Consider the following 11,412-nt stretch of genomic DNA (forward strand, 5'->3'; position numbering starts at 1 on the left):
CCAAATCCTGATAAATTGTGTAGGGCAGCTACCCAAAGCCAAGAGGCTATCAGTATCTCCTTACCATAATGGACCCAGCCACCTGATTCCCTGAGGCCATTACACTCAAAAAGATCACAGCCAAGGCTATGAGTGAGGGATTGAGCCAGTTCTTTACCAAAGGAGATCCAATTGGATCAGGGGACCAACTTCATGTCCCGAATGTCCACAGCCTGGGAATAATCCAGCTGAGGCCTACCACCCTCAAATCCAAGCTGCATTAGAGCAGTACCACCAGACTCTTAAACTATGATTTGGACCTATTGTTCAGAATATCCTCATGGCTGGGATAAGGGATTAGGTTTCCTGTTGTTTGCCACCAAAGACTCCCCTAACAAATCCACAGGCTTCAGCCCATTTCAATTGATTTATGTTCATGGGGTGCAAGGCCCCTGAAACTATTAAAGAAAATGTTTCTGGAGCTCAGCAAGGACACTTCAATGTTGGAGTACGTCTCCACATTCCAAGGATGATTCTTTATTGCCTGTGCTGTGGCCAAGAAACATTTATAAGCCTCCCAGCAAATCGTGAAAAAGCAGGTAGACAGACATGCTGAGACCCAAACTCTTCAGCCAGGACACCAGGGGCAGAATTTTACATCCCACCGGTGGGCATGCGTCCAACCTGATTGGGCGTAAAATAACACGCAATGACGTCAGGCGAGCGTCCTGATATCATCACACACCCACGCGATATTTCAGTCGGCGGGCGCGCGCGAGAGTCAGCAGTATGCGCGCTGACAATTAAGAGGCCTATTAAGGCCATTAACGTATTAATTAAGACAGATTTTCCACTGCCCGTCCAACCTTATGGTTGACGGGTGGGCGAACCAGCCAGGCGGCCTTTGCATTTTTGAGGAAACCTCATCAATGGGCAGGATGAGGTTTCTGACTTTAATCTAAAAAAATATAAATGTTTTGACATAATTCATGTGAATGAGCCCTATGTGGGAACATTTTTTTCAGATTTTCAAAATCTTTATTTTTGATTTTAAAATTCTTCAGCTCCCTGAGGCAGGTCCCTGGCTTGGGGAGCTTTCATTGCGCGCTCCCCTGCACCTGCGCAGACTTCAACACTTGCCGTCCTCCCACACCCACCCCGGCAGCGCTGAGCCTTTCATGCTGGCCGGCCATTAATTGGCCAGCCAGCGTGAAATCATGGCCGGGGGCCAATCGGGGGCGGCGGACTGTTTCCCAGCAGCACCCGGGCCCACCGGCTGCGCCCGCCCAACGACCCGAAAATTCTGCCCCAGGTCCTGGTGCTGCTGCCACTGTCAAATGATCCCTTCGGGGCCAAATTCAGGGGCCTGTCTCAGGTGAACAAAAGAATCATTGAGGTAAATGATTTGATTCACACCGCCGACAGCAGAAAGAAGCACTGGTTATGCAACATGAACATGCTAAAGAAATATTACAGCCGAGAGCCAAGTCAACCCGTGAGTGTTTGCCAAGGGTAGAAATAACCAAGGATAACTGGGGGAGTCAGACGAGGAGGAGTAACTAGAGGATTCCCAGGTTGAACCCACGACTGTTAGGCTGGCAAATGCAGAAATTCTGGAAAACTTAAATGTCCTATTAACTTACCTGACAGAAGAGCAGCGGAAGGATGTAGCCACCATGCTCAGGAAATTTAACAAAATCTGTAGGGACCAACCGGGGTGGGGGGTGTACTCCACTAACAGGCCATGACGTGGATGTAGGGGATACCCCACCGATAAATGGAAATCCCTACTGACTGAGCCCGGACAAGCTGGCTCAGGTCAGACAAAAAAATCAAACACATCCTAGAGACTGGTATAATTAAGCCCAACCAGAGCAGCTGGAACTTCCCCATTGTCCCAAAGCCAGATGGATCAAAATGGCTCTGGATTGCCTATCGGAAGGTAAATACAGTGACCAGCACCGACTCCTATTCATTCTCTCGCATCGAGGATTGTATAGACAAGGTGGATCACTCTGCCTACATCAGTAAAATGACCTCTTAAAATGGTATTGGCAAGTTCCCATGCCCCAAAGAGAAATTTCAGTGTTTGTTACCCCAGGTGGCCTATAACAGTGAAAGATCAAGCCCTTTGGCCTTAAAAATGCCCCAGCAACATTTCAGAGGTCGACAAACCAGGTAGTAGCTTGAATAACCAATTGTGCTGTACCTAGATGACCTGTTAATATACAGTGGGACCTGAAAGGCCCATTTAGACCATCTGGTGGCAGTGTTCCAGGTTCTGTGAAGGGCTAACCTTGTAGTGAACTTGGCTAAAAACGAGTTTGCTAAGGCAAGGTGACTTACCTGAGGCATGTGGTGGAACAAGGGATAAAGGCACCACCACCACCGCATGTCAGGAACTTCATTTTAATACATCTGCATATCATTATAAGCCCGGCTCGCCGGAATCATTCTGCCACCACAAATTTACTGCCCACTTCGGCAGGAAAGCACGCCAGTGCAGAACATGTTTTGACATGTGTGATTTGCAGAAGTTAGGACTTACCGTCAGGGTCTTGCTCACATTGTGGAAATCCAAGGAGCAGAAGATGCTGGAGCCCGACAGCAACCAGATCCTGGAGGAATGTCCATTGAATGCTGGGTGGATTCTGATGGACATGGCTCCACCGCAAAGCAGCTCACAGAAGGTCACCATTGAGAGTCTGCTTCATCGAGGGGCTGGAGAGGAAGGTGTACTGGGGGGTGGGAGAAGAAGGCCTAGGTTTGACTGGGAGAGGAAGGTGTACCAGTACCATGCTTCTAAAATTGAAAGTGAGCGGAGCCTCGTGTTGGGCGGGAACATGTGCTGCATGGGAGTGTGATCAGTGGGTGGGTGGAGATACAGGTCAGCTCAGATGAACAACTGAAAGAGAACCCCAGCAGGCAGCATTGAAAATGGTCAGGACGTTAAGATGAGTATGATGGAGGAAGGATTCACGTGCGTGTGAGAGTGCTTGCACAAGGCTCCAAAAGGCCCTGCCCCACACACACTTCTGCCTCCAGAATCACTCATGGGCCGGCTGCATGCAGCTGAACTGCTAGGTGGGAAGGTGCAGGGGGAGAACAAGCCCAGAGAACCATGGATGACCAGAGATATTCAGGATACGATGATAAGGAAAAGAGGCTTTTAGCAGATACAAGGGAAGCAAATCAGCGGAGGTATTAGTGGAGTACAGAAAGTGCAGGGTGGAGCTTAAGAAAGCAATTAGGAGTGCAAAGAGGAGATATGAGAAAGCTCTGGCTGGTAAAAGTAGGGAAAATCCCAAGATATTCTATAAGTATATCAATGGGAAGAGGATAACCAGGGCAAGAGTAAGGCCCATTAGGGACCAAGGGGGCAACCTATGGGTGGAGCCAGAGGACATCGGTAGAGTGTTGAATGAATGCTTCACATCCGTCTTCACCCAAGAGAATGAGGATGAAGGTATGGAATTCGGGGAGAGAGACTGTGAGGTTCTTGAGCAAATTGATATAGGGAGTGACAAGGTATTGGAAGTGTTGGCAGGCTTAAAAGTGGACAAATCTCCAGGTCCGGATGATTTGTGTCCCAGACTGCTGAGGGAGGCAAGGGAGGAGATCGCAGGGGTGATGAAAAAGGCATATGGGACACTTGCCTTTATCAATCGAGGCATAGATTACAAAAGTCGGGATGTCATGTTGGAGTTGTATAGAACCTTGGTGAGGCCACAGCTGGAGTACTGTGTGCAGTTCTGGTCGCCACATTATAGGAAGGATGTGATTGCACTGGAGTGGGTGCAGAGGAGATTCACTAGGATGCCTGGGATGAAACATTTAAGTTATGAAGAGAGGTTGGGTAGACTTGGGTTGTTTTTGTTGGAGCAGAGAAGACTGAGGGGCGACCTGAACGAGGTGTACAAGATTATGAGGGCCATGGACAGAGTGGATAGGGAGCAGCTGTTCCCCTTAGTTGAAAGGTTAGTCACGAGGGGACATAAGTTGAAGGTGAGGGGCAGGAGGTTTAGGGGGGATGTGAGGAAAAACTTTTTTACCTAGAGGATTGTGACGGTCTGGCATGCGCTTGCCTGAGAGGGTGGTGGAGGTGGGTTGCCTCACGTGCTTTAAAAAGTACTTGGATGAACACTTGGCACGTCATAACATTCAAGGCTATGGGCCAAGTGCCGGTAAATGGGATTAGGTGGTAGGTCAGGTGTTTCTCACGTGTCGGTGCAGACTCGATGGGCCGAAGGGCCTCTTCTGCACTGTGTGGTTCTGTGATTCTGTGATTCTTGGCTGGAACAGAGTATCTGGATGGAGCTGAGGGAATGGCTGGCTGAGGGTGTCGGTCACTTGGCAGAGCTCCCTGTGAACCAAAGTAGAGATGATTAATGCATGGCAGCAGGGTCAAAAGCAGGAGAGAGAGCACTCACAGCTGCATTGAGAGAGGGATGATGTGGTGCAGGATCTTCACGTGGGTGTCGCCGCCGACCTCGCCATCACTGCAGACATGGTCCATGTCCTGACCAGTCAGTGTGATGGCACACTCCTCAAAGTGAGTGATGGGTCTAATGTGGGCCACTCCACTCCCGGGTCTGGGACCTCTCCTTGCTGTTGTGAGCCAGCTTCTCCTGCATGAAAACAGATGGAGAGAGTGTGAGCGGGACACATGGCACTGTGTGGAATCTTTATGTGGGGAGCAGAGACATGGACAGGATGAGGATGTGAGCTCCAGAGGATATGAGCCTGATGGAAATGTGAGGGTGTGTGTGAGAGTTGTCCCTTGAGGTGTGAGATTCCTGTGGAAGTGTGATGGGTTTGTGAGTGTGTGAGTTGAGAGCGATGAGAAGAGTGAGTTACCCTGGCGGAACGGAGGAGACCATTCATCCTTTTTCAGCATTGGGTGACTGTCCTCTTTTGTAGTGCTTGGCACTGACCGCTGACCACTGCTGCCGCCACCTCCCATACTGGATTTGTCACCTTGCTTGCTGGCCTTTGCCCAGAGCAGGGGTAGAGGACAACTCGGCAGGCCTCCACTACTTCCAGTGGGCGCTCAAGGGAGGCGTCGCTAAATCTGGGGGCAGCATGTTTCCTCCCTTTGGCAGCCATCAGTTCGCAGCAGTTTCCTATCCCTTGAAGAGTGCTAGGTCTTTGCAGGGGTGGCCTTTAAACATGGTGCCCGGTTTACTGAAGGCCTGAGGGCAGGACGAGTGAATGAGAAGATGCCCAGCCAATGACCCCGCCTGTTTCCTGGGAATGCATGATTAATGAGGCAGGATTGGGGATGATATGGCGTGAAATGCCACCATTGCGGCCAGTAGGTAAAACATCCTTTTTCCTGCCCGCTACCACACTTAATGCAAATCTGGGCTGTTTCCGTTCTATGTGTGCATGCCTTGGTGTGTATGGAGAGTTTATGTGTGCATTTTTCTTTTGCTTCACAAGAAAGACCATGTAAAATGAACAAAAAAGATAATAGAATCCCCTTCACCATGGGAGGGAGGTGAGTCATGGCCAATAAAAGTCATGTCATACTCAAAACTTTAAATGTGGACTGTGCCTGGATGGAAATTCCTGGAACTTCCTTTATTTATTTAAAAATGGACATTAATGAATTGTTAGATGGCTGCCAAGGGAGAGTCAGATGGCCTTTGCAACTTTCAAGCTTCCAGAAAGTTCTGAATTGAACCATACTGAATTGCCACCCCCCACCTTGAATGGACATACCTCGACAGCACTCCTTTGTGAAATTCACACCTGCTATTGTTCAAAGCTTACTCCAAAACAGAGTGAATGGATTCCTAGACTCTCTGTCTCAAGGTTTGCAATATAACAAAGGAAAACTGATGAGACCAGTTATCCACAGGTTAAATGTGAAAGACCATCACCTGCCTTCCATTGTATATCAACAGCCATTGACCATGTGACTGAAACTGGTTCTTTGACACTGAAATCCTTTTATCACAAAACTCATAAAGGGACCTGGGGCCAGTCTGAAAAATAACACCACCAAGACAACAGCTGCAGAAAAAAGCTGTGCCACCAGTGCCTTTTAAGAAACAAGAGGCTTAAAAGCCTTTTTAAAAGCCTCCCAGCCTGATTCCAAAGCTCCAAGTTCACCTGTAAACAGATTGGACCTCCTGATACAACAGCCATCAGTGTCTGACTTCATGACCAGTTGAACAGTCTTGTCTTTGAAGTAATCCTGATATCCGACCCCAGCCATCTGAACTCCACTAAACTACAATTCAAGAGTGGGAAAAACTTCCTTCTTCACTGGACTCACAGTGACATGTGAACTGTCAACTATTCTTGTGGTTTAATACTTGTAGAAGTGCACTACCTTCTTTAATTGTATCTTTCTTGAGTGTGTGGTGTGTGACTGACGTCGCGTTTAAATCTTTCAGGGTGAGTGTGTGAATAAATAATTCTCTTTGCTCAAACCCATGAAAGTCTGCTGCTGATACTTTTAAATTGACCACATACTGATGGGGGCTTAGAAACACACACATCTACCTTTTCAAACATAAACCACACTGATTACAGACAGAAGGGAAGGGAATTGGAGGTTTAAGTTTATCTCTCCTCTCCTGTCTGTAACACTAGGATACTGTATGCTTTATTAACTGCTCACTCAACCTATCCTGCCACCTTTAGTGGTTTATGCACATATTTATCCAAGTCCCTCTGCTCCTGCACCCCCTTTAAAGTTGTACCCTTTATTTTATCTTGTCTCTCTGCATTCTTCCTAGCAAAAGGTCATTTTGGTGAGAGTTGTGGGTTAGTGGCAGCATTCTCATCTCTGAGTCAGAAAGCTGTGAGCTCAAGGTGCACTCCAAAAACTTGAGCAGAAGACATAAGCTCACACTGCAATGCAGCACTGAGGCAGTCAGAGGACTGAATGTGACGGTAAAACTGATAACCCATATCCTTTCCTTTCAGGTAAAGTATTCCATGGCATTATTTGAAGAGACCTGGGAATTTTCCCCAGGAATCTCACCTGATATTTATCCATCTACCAATACCATGAAAACAGATTATCTAGTCATTATCACACTGTGTTCTTTTTGGGAGCTTGCTGTGCACAAATTGACTGCTGCATTATATTACAGCAGCAACTGCACTTCAAAGAGCTTAGTTGGCTATAAAGCACTTTGGGACATCCTGAAGTTGTGAAGGACAATATATAGCTGCAAATTTTGTTTTGTCCCAGAGGATGCCAGAGTCAGCTGGTTTCATGGCTGATGTTGAAGTCCTTCCCATGAAGAACAGAAACCAAATGCACAACAATGGGGCTGCCCAACCGAGAGACAGATGCATTTGGTGCCCCTACACAGGTGAACAGAACATGATTCTTTGAAAAGTCTTGGCTTGTCAAAGATGTGGCTCCACTCACCAAACTCCACAAGATCTATGTAAAACCCTTGCTCCTTACAGCTAATTAATACAACCTAATACTGAGATATAACGTTGGCATATCACCTATTCCCATTGCCCTACAAGAGAACTAAACACCAAGTCCTCCTGATATCAAATATTTCACTGATTTATTACAACAATTCAAAAAATATCATTTGTATTTCCCTTGCGATAATAGCAGATTTATTTGGTCCTATTCTAAAGTGGTGTGGAAAACTGTCTCAGAAGATCTGACCTTGGTCAAGACTAGACAGCCATCATGTTCTACATGAAACATTCTCAGTCCAGTTCCGAGTGGGTATGACCAACACAAACTGACTCTAATTGACAACTGAATTGTCATTCTTAATTGGACAGATCACCAATTAAAATATACTGTAACATGCAGTAGGGGGAGCTCTTTTCAAGATAGCGATGAGGTACATAATTGAGGGGAAGAGTAGAGGGAGCTTTACATTGCATCTAACCAAACTAATCTGGCTTTGCTTGATGCTAATTTTGGGTGCACAGGACGGAAAGTGATCCATCTTCCAGAAAAAGCATCCCTAACATGGATGAGCATAAAAAATAGAAAAGATACCAAAAATAAAAGAGATTCAGAAACAAAATGTAGAAAATGAGAGACAAGTAAAAGAAGAAACAACTGAAGATGGAAAAATGAAATCTCTATGAAGTGTGACAGATAAGGGAGAGACACAAGGTGAAAGCTATTTGAGACTGTAGACTGCAAGGTCACAGAGTGAGTAACACTGGGGGTAGGGTTGTCAATTGGTTGGGCGTATTCCTGGAGGTTTCATTACATAACGTTCTGCATTGAATTGTTCCACCCTGCCATTGGTCCGTCCCGTGGGTCAGTGTCTTCCCATGGCCAATTGGAATGCTGCTTGTTACCCAACTGGATTAAGAATGACTGTTAGTCAAACAACCTCCTTTCCCTACCCCCAGTACTTTTACAACTAATTAATGAGCGTTCAAAGAAAAGGAAAGATGCGCCATTGAGTTTGGTGCTCCTGTGGTTTTCCTTCCGGTTGCTCACTGCAGTGTCCTTGATATTAATGTTCATTTTTATAATCTCCAGGCCAATCTTGAAGAGTTGGTAACCCTAACAGGAAGCCGGCGGGTGTGGCATGAATGGGGACAAAGTGGGTAATATTGGGGGCGTTGGAGATGGAAGTGGAACGTTAGCTAGTGCTGAGAGTGAAAGATACTGAGCGCCTATGCTCAGGAGGGAAATGGTTCTTGCGATGTGATGATTGGAGGAATAGCGAAACTGGATTGGGCAAGAGCAGGTGTGGGAAAAGAGAAAGGGGGAATGTGAAGGGTATGGCGACTAATAGGGTTAAAAGATGTTACAATTGGTTTGAGTACTTATATTTGTTTCCCTGCAGATTCTGTCAAATTCTCTGCATTATTACTATTTTATTTCTTTCACCTCTTGTCTAATGCTCCATATAGTTTTTCATCACCCACTCCTAATACCCGAGTGTACTTGTGAGGACAGAAACTGATTGTTCTAATAAACACAATCAAGTAGATGGCATCAAAATGTAAAACAAGTATCAGGATGCACAAGTCATTCCCTATGAAACACACCAACATAGACATCCCCCCTTTTTTTTGGTGATCAGAAAAAATGCTGGAAGAATTTAAAATCAGAAACAAAACAAGACATAAATTACCAAATGTCTGAAAACCAAATAACGTGAAAGCTGCAAATAAAATGAATTACAAAAGACAGACATAAAAGTACCACCTTAACTTGCTCTCTCAGCTCATCCCCTCAGCCCCTCCCCTCCTCCCGTGTGATGATTGACGGCTCTTGGGCAAGAAGGGAAGTAAAGAGTCCAGACTTGCAGGGCCTTACCACAACATGATGGCACACACTTATCCCGCCAAGCCTGCTCCTTCTCCCATACACACCCCCCAACCAGGAAATATCTCAGGCAACCAGAAGTCTCGGAATGCATGGAGTGCTGCCCATTTGTGGTTGCCTCCTTGTTACAAACAAGTTATTTTCACACTGCAAGGCAGCTCCTTGCCTGGGAGGAACATGCTTTTGCAGGGTGTTGCTGTTGACGCTCTCTGTGCCACCCTTTTCCACAGAAATCTAATGCCTTTTTATTTCCTGCATCACGTTCATTGATATCACGTTCCAATCTGTACGTGAAAGTGGGTCACCGGTCTCAAACATAAGACCCCAGGGCCTCCCCATGGAGCACCCATCCATGCGATTTCTCAAATGACTTGAGTCGGATGATGACAAATAAAGCAAAATAATTCACAGCCTGTAATAATTGCAAGTGACACTGCTTTCCTGAATCTTGTCGTGTGCCTTTTCCCAGTCAATTGTTCCCAGTTCTGTTCTGTTGTTGATTTGCGGTTTTCTAGTCTGTTAACGACTGTAATCCCCCAGGCGGCTGGTTTGTCAAGCTTCCTTTGAAGAAAATCCCACTGCTCTAATGTAAAAGGGACGTTCCTTTAATTCTAAAACACTGGCAGGGTTGGGTAGAATGGCAGAGCCCAGTGCCTCACAGCCACTCAAGTATATTATATGGCACCCAGTGCAATGCTTGATGAAACAAGTTGTGGATTAGGAAAGTCAGGAGTCAGAAGGCAGACAGAACAATTCCATCAAAAGGTTGAATAAAATAGTGGAATAAAAGGCAGTGAACTCTATTGAATTTGTTGGTGTAAATGAGATTTAAAATCAAGTAGGTATGTTATAATGGAGAGAGGAGTGGGTAGATTTTGACTTCTTGATCTTTTGAAGGCTCACAAAAATAATTGGACACTTGCCTTTTGCTGGCCAGGCCTCTTCCATCATCCTTGGAACTGATGGGAGTGGGCATTGTGCAGATTCCAAACAAGCAAAATGACAATTTGGGTCTTTTTTCATGTTATCAGACACCAATTTCCATGTTAAAAAGAGCCTAATATCTGAACACACAGTGATTTAGACACCCAGTATTAGGTCCCTTTCAAAATGGTGCCTGTGCTACATTGCCAGTGTTAATGGGGTGGGAAGGCTACAGACCCCAGTTTGAGGCTATTACCATCCTGTCAACAGAAGGCAGTCAATACCGACCTGTAGGAATTGGAAGATGTCATGAGATGGCGAGGAAATGGAATTGTGGATGGGCCTGGTTATTGGGATAATGGCTTTTTCCTGTTCCTAAATCACAGTTAAAGATAGCTCTTTGCAGCTTGCTTCTGTGTATCCTATTTTTATGTATTTATGTGCCTTGTCTTGCTGCTTGCTTCAGCATGTATGAATGGAGACACAGATAGCTTCCTTTCTATTCCACAAGCATTAGTCACCCAGTTTTTCTTCTCTATTATAATTACACAAATTTATCTTGTAGTTGTTTCCAAATTATTGCCTGGATTACAGAGGAAGTCCCTGTCAAAGGCCATGTGATCATATGGTGCTGCCTCATTCTTTTAAACCTCCCGTAGCATAGCGGAAAGTGCGCTCACCTCGCAACTGGACCCAGGTTCGATTCCCAGGCGGATAAGAAACCATAGGCAAGTTTCCTTACTCCAAAGCCTCTGTTCACCCAGCAGTACTTACAAACATTGTTGGTGGCTGATTTTTGGATCACTTTCTAGGTTAATGTTTCTGTCACGGTAGATAGCCTGGACCTCTCGGATTCAATGACAAGAGGTCATGCTACTTGCTGTCTCGAAGTGTGGTTGCTGTGGGGACAGCTAAATCTACACTATAAAAAGAAATTCAAGCAACCAGGGGTTCACATGCCATGTGTAAACTGCCGTCTCGAACAACGACAAACAATCATCATTAATCTTTTATGTTTGTTTCTAATTCATATTTGGAATGATCTCTTGTGCAGACCTTAACAAATATCTACAATCATATTTGAGCATAAAAACATGGAGGTTTACAAAATTGCAGAGCAGGCCAAGAATTTAATCTTCAGCTGGGAAAAGGGTAGGATGCAGGAACAAAGTATCTGGGTAATAATAACAGACCCTATTCACTTATTGAGAGCATCAAGG

Source organism: Cetorhinus maximus, chromosome 20 (genome assembly GCF_964194155.1).
Source record: "Cetorhinus maximus chromosome 20, sCetMax3.hap1.1, whole genome shotgun sequence".
NCBI classification, from domain to species: domain Eukaryota; kingdom Metazoa; phylum Chordata; class Chondrichthyes; order Lamniformes; family Cetorhinidae; genus Cetorhinus; species Cetorhinus maximus.